Genomic DNA, 13,287 nt, shown 5'->3' on the forward strand with positions numbered 1-13,287 from the left:
ATATTTGACAGTAAACAGGTTGCTATATTGACTGGGAGGAGGAAGAGGAGGGCTGGACAATGCAGGCTCTTAGAGAAACATTATATTACAGCAACCATCGCAGACACAGAAGACGTAACACGAACCCAGAAACAGTCCCTGTAGAGTTTCCATGCCAAATATTCCTAAATTCCTGTGTAACCAGTTCAACCAAAACAAATAAATGTATCACGCACACACACACACACACACACACACACACACACACACACACACACACACACACACACACACACACACACACACACACACACACACACACACACACACATATCTGACACGAGTCATCTTTTTATAATCCAGGCAGACAGAGTGATTATGTAAGCAGTTATCCAACCAAAATCCGTCTGGATAACAGAGTCCTCTCCTCTCCGCTGCTGCCTGTTTGTTTGCAAGGCAGAGAGACACAGACCAACTCTGCTGCTGCCTGTTTGTTTGCAAGGCAGAGAGACACAGACCAACTCTGCTGCCTGTTTGTTTGCAAGGCAGAGAGACACAGACCAACTCTGCTGCTGCCTGTTTGTTTGCAAGGCAGAGAGACACAGACCAACTCTGCTGCCTGTTTGTTTGCAAGGCAGAGAGACACAGACCAACTCTGCTGCTGTCTGTTTGTTTGCAAGGCAGAGAGACACAGACCAACTCTGCTGCTGTCTGTTTGTTTGCAAGGCAGAGAGACACAGACCAACTCTGCTGCTGCCTGTTTGTTTGCAAGGCAGAGAGACACAGACCAACTCTGCTGCTGTCTGTTTGTTTGCAAGGCAGAGAGACACAGACCAACTCTGCTGCTGCCTGTTTGTTTGCAAGGCAGAGAGACACAGACCAACTCTGCTGCTGCCTGTTTGTTTGCAAGGCAGAGAGATACAGACCAACTCTGCTGCCTGTTTGTTTGCAAGGCAGAGAGACACAGACCAACTCTGCTGCTGCCTGTTTGTTTGCAAGGCAGAGAGATACAGACCAACTCTGCTGCCTGTTTGTTTGCAAGGCAGAGAGACACAGACCAACTCTGCTGCTGCCTGTTTGTTTGCAAGGCAGAGAGACACAGACCAACTCTGCTGCCTGTTTGTTTGCAAGGCAGAGAGACACAGACCAACTCTGCTGCCTGTTTGTTTGCAAGGCAGAGAGACACAGACCAACTCTGCTGCTGCCTGTTTGTTTGCAAGGCAGAGAGACACAGACCAACTCTGCTGCCTGTTTGTTTGCAAGGCAGAGAAACACAGACCAACTCTGCTGCTGCCTGTTTGTTTGCAAGGCAGAGAGACACAGACCAACTCTGCTGCTGTCTGTTTGTTTGCAAGGCAGAGAGACACAGACCAACTCTGCTGCTGTCTGTTTGTTTGCAAGGCAGAGAGACACAGACCAACTCTGCTGCTGCCTGTTTGTTTGCAAGGCAGAGAGACACAGACCAACTTTGCTGCTGTCTGTTTGTTTGCAAGGCAGAGAGACACAGACCAACTCTGCTGCTGCCTGTTTGTTTGCAAGGCAGAGAAACACAGACCAACTCTGCTGCTGCCTGTTTGTTTGCAAGGCAGAGAAACACAGACCAACTCTGCTGCTGTCTGTTTGTTTGCAAGGCAGAGAGACACAGACCAATTCTGCTGCTGCCTGTTTGTTTGCAAGGCAGAGAGACACAGACCAACTCTGCTGCTGTCTGTTTGTTTGCAAGGCAGAGAGACAGAGACCAACTCTGCTGCTGCCTGTTTGTTTGCAAGGCAGAGAGACACAGACCAACTCTGCTGCTGTCTGTTTGTTTGCAAGGCAGAGAGACACAGACCAACTCTGCTGCTGTCTGTTTGTTTGCAAGGCAGAGAGACACAGACCAACTCTGCTGCTGTCTGTTTGTTTGCAAGGCAGAGAGACACAGACCAACTCTGCTGCTGCCTGTTTGTTTTCAAGGCAGAGAGACACAGACCAACTCTACTGCTGCCTGTTTGTTTGCAAGGCAGAGAGATACAGACCAACTCTGCTGCTGTCTGTTTGTTTGCAAGGCAGAGAGACACAGACCAACTCTGCTGCCTGTTTGTTTGCAAGGCAGAGAGACACAGACTAACTCTGCTGCCTGTTTGTTTGCAAGGCAGAGAGACACAGACCAACTCTGCTGCCTGTTTGTTTGCAAGGCAGAGAGACACAGACCAACTCTGCTGCTGCCTGTTTGTTTGCAAGGCAGAGACACAGACCAACTCTGCTGCCTGTTTGTTTGCAAGGCAGAGAGACACAGACCAACTCTGCTGCTGCCTGTTTGTTTGCAAGGCAGAGATACACAGACCAACTCTGCTACAGCCGGCAGGACAGCAGGACAAAGAAAGACAATTTAACAGAGGTTTATATAACCATACACACACATACAAACAGATGTACACATACACACTGGCAGGGAGGCGCACACACATGGATGTACTGTACACACAGAGTATGCCTCTGCACCACCTGACTGACTGTATTGTCTAATGTCTGAAGCCAACACATCACACACTATAGCTCAGAACCATCCACTGTCAGAATTGAGAGAGAAAGAGCGCTAATTTAGGACTATGTCCCTCCCCCCTGTTCATCTAAAAGGCCAAAATGATCCTAGATCAGCACTCATACTCAGGGACACATTATGAATACAGGCCCTGACATCTATGTCTGATCACATTGGGAAATGGGCCAGTTACTGGGCAGATAGCTTAGTGGCTGGCTTCCCACTTGGCCAGACCAACACGCACACACAACACACACACAAACACTCGACCAGGCAAACAACATGAAGAAGAAGGTATCTTAGCCGACAGGAACAACAGACAAGGAATGCTCTGTGCTGCGATTACTTAGCACTTGAACACAATGGGTTCTCTCTGGTAAGAATGTAGGTTAAGTACCAGAGGAACAGGACATGACTGGCTGAGGCAAGGAGAGTTGGAGGCTAGAGGAGTAGAGGAGTAAGAGAGTAGGGGGGTAGGAGAGTAGGAGAGTAGAGGAGTAGTGGAGTAGAGGAGTAGTGGAGTATTATAGTAAAGGAGTAGAAGAGTAGGGGAGCAGTAGGGGAGTAGAGGAGTAGGAGAGTAGGTAGGAGAGTAGGGGTGTAGGGGAGCATGAGAGTAGAGGAGTAGAAGAGTAGGGGAGTAGGTAGGAGAGTAGGGGGGTAGGAGAGTAGGAGAGTAGAGGAGTAGTGGAGTAGAGGACTAGTGGAGTATTATAGTAAAGGAGTAGAAGAGTAGGGGAGCAGTAGGGAGTAGAGGAGTAGGAGAGTAGGTAGGAGAGTAGGGGTGTAGGGGAGCATGAGAGTAGAGGAGTAGGAGAGCAGGGGAGAAGTAGGGGAGTAGAGGAGTAGGAGAGTAGGTAGGAGAGTAGGAGAGTAGAGTAGGAGAGCAGGGGAGAAGTAGGGGAGTAGAGGAGTAGGAGAGTAGGTAGGAGAGTAGGGGTGTAGGGGAGCATGAGAGTAGAGGAGTAGGAGAGCAGGGGAGAAGTAGGGGAGTAGAGGAGGAAGAGAGTAGGGGGGAAAGTAGGTAGGAGAGTAGAGGAGCACTAGAGTGTAGGGGAGTAGAGGAGTAGGAGCATAGGAGAGTAGGGAAGTAGAGGAGTAGGGAAGTAGAGGAGTAGAAGCATAGGAGAGTAGAGGAGTAGGAGCGTAGGAGAGTAGGGGAGTAGGAGAGTAGAGGAGTATGGAAGGAGTAGGAGAGTAGAGTAGGGCAGTAGAGGAGTAGGGAAGTAGAGGAGTAGGGGAGGAGTAGGAGAGTAGGTGAGTAGGAGAGTAGAGTAGGGGGGTAAAGGAGTAGGGCAGTAGAGGAGTAGGGGAGAACTAGGAGAGTAGGTGAGTAGGAGAGTAGAGTAGGGGGGTAGAGGAGTAGGGCAGTAGAGGAGTAGGGGAGGAGTAGGAGAGTAGGTGAGTAGGAGAGGGGTAGAGGAGTAGGGCAGTAGAGGAGTAGGAGAGTATGTGAGTAGGAGAGTAGAGTAGGGGGGTAGAGGAGTAGGGCAGTAGAGGAGTAGGGGAGGAGTAGGAGAGTAGAGTAGGGGGGTAGAGGAGTAGGGCAGTAGAGGAGTAGGGGAGGAGTAGGAGAGTAGGTGAGTAGGAGAGTAGAGCAGAGGTTTAGAGGAGTAGGGCAGTACTGTGTACTATAATTCTTTAAGTCAATTATCTTTGTTTCATAGTGAGTTTCGTCTTCTTTAATTCAGTTTAGTCTCATGATTTCTCAATTTGCAACCAATCGGTTGTACAGCCAGACCTATTTGCCATTTATTTAGCCTCATCCCTCTCAACCATACAATTTTTCAATTCCTCATCAATCCACAGGGATTTAACAGTTCTTACATTCATTTTCTTAATGGGTGCGTGCTTATAAGTAACTGGGATAAGCAACTTCATAAATGTGTCAAGTGCAGCGTCTGGTTGCTCGTCATTACACACCACGGACAAACAAATATTCTTTCCATCAACAAAATAGGAATTACTACAAAACTTATTGTATGACCTCTTATACTGTCACGCCCTGGCCTTAGTATTCTGTGTTTTCGTTAGTATTTTGGTGAGGCCAGGGTGTGACATGGGGATTTATGTGGTTTGTTTTGTCTGGGGTTGTTTGTAGGCATGGGATAGTGGTTAGAGTAGTACTCTAGGTAAGTCTATGGTTGCCTAGAGTGGTTCTCAATCAGAGGCAGGTGTTTATCGTTGTCTCTGATTGGGAACCATATTTAGGCAGCCATATTCTTTAGGTCCTTGTGGGTGATTGTTCCTGTCTTTGTGTTTGTGGCACCAGATAGGAGTGGTTAGTTTTTTTTTTTTCACGTTTCTTGTTTTGTAGATTGTTGTACTTTAATCTTTATTAAAGATGTACAAAACTAACCACGCTGCATTTTGGTCCACCTCTCTTTCCCCAGAAGAAAACCGTTACATATACACTGTATCAGGCCCAGCCTTTAGAACTTTGGTTTTCCTAGATATGGCTACAATATTGGGATCACTACATCCGATGGATTTGGATACTGCTTTCAAACAAATTTCTGCAGCATTAGTAAAGATGTGATCAATACATGATGATTTAAATCCTGTGCTGTTTGTAACTACCCTGGTAGGTTGATTGATAAACTGAACCAGGTTGCAGGCACTAGTTACAGTTTGAAGCTATCTCTTGAGTGGGAAGCCTGATGAAAGCCAGTCAATATTTAAATTACCCATAAAATATACCTCTCTGTTGATATCACATACATTATCAAGCATTTCACACATGATATCCAGATACTGACTGTTAGCACATGGTGGTCTATAGCAGCTTCCCACCAGAATGGGCTTTAGGTGAGGCAGGTGAACCTGTAGACATATTACTTCAACAGTCATTAGCATGAGATCCTCTCTAATCATTACATGAATGTGGTTCTGAATATAAACAGCCACATCTCCACCTTTGGCATTTCTGTATTTTCTGTAGATGTTATAACCATGTATTGCTACCACTGTATCATCAAGGGTATTATCTAAGTGAGTTTCAGAGATTGTCACAAAATGAATGTTCATTTGTTACTATCAAATTATTGATTACATGAACCTTGTTTATTAACCTACATATGTTAACGTGGGTATTTTTAACACTTTTCTGGGATGCTTGCTTGTTTTTCTTGCTTTACTGGGAAGCTTAGCGGAGGTAGACATGCTTGGGTTATTTATGTTAGTGCACAGTGAGCTGCACACAGGGGACTTCCTGCTTTGGCACACCACCTCAGTGCTAACAGTATAAACTCTGCTTCATAGGCATATGACTACTACAAGCACTAGCTGTAGGATCAGCAGAGGCATTCAGGGCAGTAGAGGGACATAAAGTAGGTTACTTACATTGTGTCTTCCAACGCCCCTGGGATAATGTTCATTTGCTGAAGCATTATGACAACTCAGCGACAAAATGGTAGGGATACAATTATAAATCATTGTCTCAACGCAGCCGTACAATGCTGTGAAAGGATCCAGGAACCCAAACGATTTGGGTGGATCCCGTCCTCCTTATAATACGAGCTTTGTTTCCAGAAGGTGTCAAAAACGGCCAATAAATGTTACACCCTCAGAGCTGCGAAAGTCTCGTAGCCAGTTATGAAGTCTGCTGAACCGTTCGATGCCACGATTTAGGGAGGGCAGAGGGACAGATGTTATGGGGCGTTTGTTGGTGTCAAGTAGATCCCCAAACAGTTCTTTAAAATCAATCCTCAGCTGTTCTGAGTAGGGAAGTAGGAGAGTAGAGGACTATAGGAGTAGGAGAGTAGCAGAGTAGGAGGGTAGAGGAGTAGGAGAGTAGATTAGGGTAGTAGGGGACTAGGAGAGTAGGGTAGTAGGTAGGAGAGTAGGGGAGTAGGGTAGTAGGTAGGAGAGTAGGGGAGTAGTGGAGTAGGAGCGTAAAGGAGAGTAGGGTAGTAGAAGAGTAGGAGAGTGGAGGAGTATGGGAGTAAGAGGTTAGGACAGTAGGGGAGGAGAGGAGTAGGGGATTAGGTAGGAGAGTAGGGGAGTAGGAGAGTGGAGCTTTCACAGGTCCACCTTTCACCTATCACCTGTCTGTCTGTCTGTCTGTCTGTCTGTCTGTCTGTCTGTCTGTCTGTCTGTCTGTCTGTCTGTCTCTGTCTGTCTGTCTGTCTGTCTGTCTGTCTGATGTGGTGTAGCTATTTTAAGATTAATGCACTGTAAGTTGCTCTGTATAAGAGCGTCGGCTAAATGACTCAAATGTATATGTCAATGTTGTGTGGTTGTTGTTGCTATCAGACAAACAAAACACGGTCCATGGAGAATTGAATATGTAGCATCTATATGTAGCATCTATGTAGCATCTATGAAGTGCATCTATGTAGCATATATGTAGTGCATCAATGTAGCATCTATGTAGCATCTATGTAGGGCATCTATGTAGTATCTATGTAGGGTATCTATGTAGCATCTATGTAGTACATCTATGTAGGGCATCTATTTAGGGCATTTATGTTGCGCTTATAACGGCATATGAATGTGCTATAATGCCTTATAAAGTGGGATCTATGTAGCATTTATGTAGTGCACCTATGTAGGGCATCTGTGTAGCGTTTATGTAGCATATATGCAGGGCATGTATGTATTACTTATGAATGTGCTATAATGCCTTATAAAGTGGGACCAAACAGCTCAAAAACACAGACTCCCATTCAAACACATTCCAGTATTGATATTATGGATAAGAGCGTCTGCTAAATGACTTAAATGTAATGTAAATGTAATGTCCAATCTATACTGGTCAGGTGTATTGCAAGAGAAAATCATCTACCTTGGAAGTGGGGATGATTGCATTGCAATGTTTGTATGGATAACTGATCAATCAGAGCTGAGGTGTGTTAAGGTTTGTGAAATCACACAGACAGAGGAATCAATATTGTGAAGGGCACATGTTACTGTGGTGTACGATAAGCCCTGCTGTTACTGTAGTTCCCATGTTATTGTACCATTCTTTCTCTACATTACACCACAAGTCAAATAAAAGTCTAATAAAGATGAGGGTTGGTATCATGAAAAAGGCTTCAATCAACTGGAGCAGTGAGCAGAGAAAATATATGGGTGAGTGCAGAGAATAGAGATAAAAATAGGTCAAAAATAATATAGAAATTATATCTCGTCTCTTTTTTCTTTCTTTCTCTCTCCTTTCCTTCTCTTTTCCTCCCTGGTCTCTGTCAGTCCACTCAGTGGTGATTTCCATATCAATATTTGAGTGGCGCTGAATAATTTAAAGGCATGTGGTGACACAACAGGGCGCGAAGCACAGTGGCACTTCCCTCGCCACCGCTAGCTAGCTCCAGTTAGCTATATCCACAGTTAACAGATACCAAACAAAAAGCAATTGGTCTGAAAATACCTGGGAGAAAAAGGCTCTCAACAGGTCATGGGAGGGAAAAAAACCTGTTGGAAAACCACCTGTGAGAACACTAGACAAAATGACATAATGAAGTGGCAAATTCTTCCAATGAAATACATTGCTTTGTATCAGCCTAGTGTGGATTAGTAGGCACATGTACACATGGCTTGTACTTCTTGTTGTACTGGCAATAACCTGACCAGGCAAGCCACCTTTGTGGAGAGTAGGCCGGTGAGGACTGGCACACACTAGCTGTGTAGCTGAGAGAGAGCATAAACTCTGAAATGACTGTCCTTTGGATCCCATCGAGCCACTTGACCTCAGAGACTTTGCTCTAGAAGGATCAACCATTTATCACCGTGGTAACTAACCAATACTGTCATCACAGAGCCTTTGTCCTGCGTTGGCTGGTATATGGCTGTTCTCCTTTTATGCATTTCAGTTAACGCAGTGGAGAGGAGGATGATACTGTAAACCTGTCTTGAATATCATATGATACATAGTAATAGAGTTACTAGAAGAGGGGTCCCCATTCAAGTCAAGGAGGCTGTCGTTCTATTTCTAAGTCCCTTAGCAATGTGTTCTATTTCCTGTTAAAATGGCATGTGCTCTTACTGTATGTCATTGATGTTTATGGTCCCATAGGGCGGCGCACAACTGGCCCAGTGTCGTCCGGGTTAGGGGAGGGTTTGGCTGGGGTAGGCCCTTATTGTAAAATAAGAAATTGTTCTTAACTGACTTGCCTAGTTAAATAAAGGTTAAATAAAAATGTATTTTTTAAAGCTGCCCGCCTGCCCTGATAGCCCTCTTCCCTGACCCAAACATAATGCTAAAAGTTTCTTATCATTTAGCACCTTATGACCTTTGAGTGGTAACATTACATTTACATTTAAGTCATTTAGCAGACGCTCTTATCCAGAGCGACTTACAAATTGGTGCTTTCACCTTATGACATCCAGTGGAACAGCCACTTTACAATAGTGCATCTAGGTCTTTTAAGGGGGAGGGGGGGGGGGGTGAGAAGGATTACTTTATCCTATCCTAGGTATTCCTTAAAGAGGTGGGGTTTCAGGTGTCTCCGGAAGGTGGTGATTGACTCCGCTGTCCTGGCGTCGTGAGGGAGTTTGTTCCACCATTGGGGGGCCAGAGCAGCGAACAGTTTTGACTGGGCTGAGCGGGAACTGTACTTCCTCAGTGGTAGGGAGGCGAGCAGGCCAGAGGTGGATGAACGCAGTGCCCTTGTTTGGGTGTAGGGCCTGATCAGAGCCTGGAGGTACTGAGGTGCCGTTCCCCTCACAGCTCCGTAGGCAAGCACCATGGTCTTGTAGCGGAAGGCGAACGACATCAACTGTAGACGAAAGTGGAAGAGTGAAGTCAGGGTAAGTGCATCTGCGACAGCCGAAAATGGGACACTAATGTGCTTTTCTAACAGCAAGGCTCAGTGCAACATGGCAGTTTCCATTTTTGATAAAACCCCCATCTGTCTGTCTGTCTGTCTGTCTGATGTGGTGTAGCTATTTTAAGATTAATGCACTGTAAGTTGCTCTGTATAAGAGCGTCGGCTAAATGACTCAAATGTATATGTCAATGTTGTGTGGTTGTTGTTGCTATCAGACAAACAAAACATTCCTAATATTGAGTTTCAACCGCCTTTGCCATCAGAACAGCCTCAATTCGTCAGGGCATGGACTCTACAATGTGTCAAAAGCTTTCCAAAGGGATGCTGGTCCATGTTGACTCCGACGCTTCCCACAGCTGTGGCAAGTTGGCTGGATGTTCTATGGGTGGTGGACCATTCTTGATGCACACGGGAAACTGTTGAGCATGAAAAACCCAGCAGCGTTGCAGTTCTTGACACACTCAAATCAGTGCGCCTGGCACCTACTATCATAACATGTCCATAGGCACTTCAATCTTTCGTCTTGTCCATTCACTCTCTGAATGGCACACATATACAATACATGTCTCAATTGCCTCAAGGCTTAAAAATCCTTCTTTAGCCTGTCTCCTCCCCTTCATCTACATTGATTGAAGTGGATTTAACAGGTGACATCAATAAGGGATCATAGCTTTCACCTGGATTCACCTGGTCAGTCTATGCAACCTGGTCTCAGAGCATTTCGTGTGATACGTTACATTTCGTATGGTATGTATTAATTTGTGGATATCCATAACCCATTTCATATAATACAGTATGTTACGAATAACAATTCTTATTATACGGTATGAATTTGCAATACGTACAATATGTTACGAATTTGCAAAACGTATTATATGTTATGTATTCGCAAAACGTATGATGTGTTATGAATTCTAGCTAGGTTAGCTACCTGGCAAATGTTAGCTAGGCTATGGGTTAGGATTACGGTTAAGGTTAAGTTTAGGAGTTAGGCTAAAGCGTTAAAGTTAGGGTTAGGGGAAGGGTTAGCTAAAAGGGTTAAGGTTAGGGTTAGGAGAACGGTTAGCTAAAAGGGTTAAGGTTAGGGTTAGGGTTAGGGGAAGGGTTAGCTAAAAGGGTTAAGGTTAGGGTTAGGGGAAGGGTTAGGGTTAGGGTTAGCTAAAAGGGTTAAGGTTAGGGTTAGGGGAAGGGTTAGGGTTAGGGGAAGGATTAGGGTTAGGGGAAGGGTTAGCTAAAAGGGTTAAGGTTAGGGTTAGGGGAAGGGTTAGCTTGCATGCTAAGTAGTTGCAAAGTAACTAAAAAGTAGTAAGTAGTATCATACTATTTGAGCATTACGGATTTACATTTACTATGTTACATCTTGTATATGAGACCAGGCTGGTCTATGTCATGGAGCAGGTGTTCCTCATGTTTTTTTTACACTCAGTGCATGTGGACATTGTACAATCAATTGGTGAGAGAGAGAGCCTTAAATATCACATTAATTTGTACATATCCACTGTGTACATGAATTGCGTTAAAGTTGGTTCCTGTTTCAGTCACATCTTTGGTCACATTCGCGTACGTCAAACAAAGACACCCCAAATGATTGGTTGCCAATAGAGCCTCCCACATTGCAGGCGTTGGCTGCAAGATGAAGTTGGTGAAACAACTTCCGTCTCACTTGTTACTCTAGCCCCACCCAAACTGCTCTAGCCCCACCCCAACTGCTCTAGCCCCACCCCAACCGCTCGATCCCTACCCCCAACTTCCTTCCCTATCCAACCGCCACCCAGGAAGATAACCAGAGAGAGAGAATGAGTGTTATGTTTACTGTTCATTTCTGATTGTTTATTTCCCCTCTCTGCCTCTCTCTCTCTCTCTCGCTCTCTCTCGCTCTCTCTCCTTACGCGTGTGGGTCAATACTTAGGAGATTTTAGAGGTCACCGCAATGGATGCTTCCCTCTGATCTGATTTATAAGGACAAACGTGATGTTAGTCCATCACACTACAAAAGCATACTATAAAACAGGGCCACCACTGACCATGATTGGGTTTAAATATGTTCAAGCACATACTGCCCTTCAAAGCAACTCTGAAGCCTCAACCTCAAACTATATAGAACATCTACTCTACAGTATATATTTAATCCGTATGGTAGACAGTAGCTACTGGTCCATATGGTATAATATCTATATCATATATTTGGCTAAACCTCATGTATGGGCCTTGGGTGTGGTCCCCTTTCTCATGGTCATACATGTCTGTATACAGCCAGGGGAAGGGAGGAAGAAAGGGATGTGGAGGAAGGGGGGAGAGGAGGAGGAGTGAGGGGTGTTATTGTGTCAAACCCATCCCTCTCACGCCACACGGTTGGGAGAGAGAGGCAGGGAGAGAAAGAGAGAGGGAAAGAGAGAGAAAATAAAGAGAGAAAGACAGAGAGAGAGAGTGCTCAGCCACCCATGAGTTATTCATATTCTAATTAAGCTAGTCAATAAAGGCATGTGGGCACGCGAGGAGAGGAGAGGCTGTTTGCCACCCTGAAACAACATTCATGGTCTTGCAGCACAATGGGCTTAGTCCCCGCCGAATACCTCTCTCTCTCTTTCCTTCTCTCTCTCTCTCCCTCTCTCTCCCTTGTGTATGTCTCTTGGCGGTGAATGCGAGGTCTAGGGCTGCGTGTTTGTGCATTCTGTTAAAAGGTCCTTTCTGGAGGAATAATCAATGATCAGAGATCCTCACCTTCTAGTTAGTACATTCACTTTCTTGTTCAGGGTTTTTGCCCTTGTCACTGAGCATCAGGAACGGACTAGTACCAGAAATCGTCCGGTGTATTTTACACACAACAGACCATTTTTTGTCTTAAGGCCCTCCTTATTAGCCAAATATTTTGTGCGAAACCCTACATTTTGACTGGCCCACTGGGCTAAAAATGGACTAGAACATCATTTGCCAGAACTGCCCTGTGGCCAGTCTACCGCTGCTGGGCATAAAAAATCATTCACACTGGTATTCTTGATGCTTCCAACAACTGAATGGATCTTATTTACTAACATTTCAGCCAAACAACCTTCATCAGGGTGTTTAATCACTGAACATGCCGACATCTCACATTCTGGAGGGAGATTATCAATGTATAAAGAACGTTACAGGTAATCAATAAAGCTGATCCCAAATGGACCGTGAAGAGTGTTGTCTATCTGTACCCCATATTAATCATTTTGTATGTACTGTATTCATTGCTGAATTGCAGTTGTAAATGCATGAAATCTAATTCTATAAAAGTGATTAGAACGTTTAGGACAGCGGCTAAGTAGCACCTTTGTGTCCATCGTGTGACTATGTATGTATCTGACAGCCTGTTGAAAAACAGTCAAACACACACTCACACACACACACTCCCTGACTCCAGTGAATGGCAGCCCTGTCATGGTCTCTCACTTCTTCTTCTGCCCTCTAGCTATATAGCCTACTCTGCCTCTTGACGGTCGTCTGGTCATGGCACACAGGTCAGCTCAGACACACAGCAGGTGGTCTATACATACTACACTCCATGGTAGAGGATAGAGGACCACTTGACTGAGGAGAGTCTATGTCTGCGTCCCAAATGGCATCCTATTCCCAATGGGCACTGGTATAAGTAAGTGCACTATATAGGGAATATGATGCCACTTAGAAGGTAGTATATATGGGGGCGGCAGGGTAGCCTAGTGGTTAGAGCGTTGGACTAGTAACCGGAAGGTTGCAAGTTCATATCCCCGAGCTGACAAGGTACAAATCTGTTGTTCTGCCCCTGAACAGGCAGTTCCTAGGCTGTCATTGAAAATAAGAATTTGTTCTTAACTGACTTGCCTAGTTAAATAAAGGTAAAATATATGTCTGTAATGGGATGGACAGTCACAAGGCTGTGTACCCCATTAGAGGTTATTTCAAGAACAGATGTCTTTTTTTCCCCTTGCTTTTTCTGTTCCTTTGTGAGTGGGAAGGTCCCCTATGTTCCTCTGAACTGATAACGAGGAACCATGAAACAGACACAGAACT

General features: G+C 45.1%; 1 protein-coding gene across 1 annotated transcript in view; it reads left to right on the forward strand.

The window, feature by feature from the left end:
- LOC115131451 (CTP synthase 1) overlaps positions 1–13,287 on the forward strand; it is a 70,689-nt gene that overhangs the window by 14,546 nt on the left and 42,856 nt on the right. The window lies entirely within an intron of this gene.

The sequence above is a fragment of the Oncorhynchus nerka genome, linkage group LG7 (assembly GCF_034236695.1).
Source record: "Oncorhynchus nerka isolate Pitt River linkage group LG7, Oner_Uvic_2.0, whole genome shotgun sequence".
NCBI classification, from domain to species: domain Eukaryota; kingdom Metazoa; phylum Chordata; class Actinopteri; order Salmoniformes; family Salmonidae; genus Oncorhynchus; species Oncorhynchus nerka.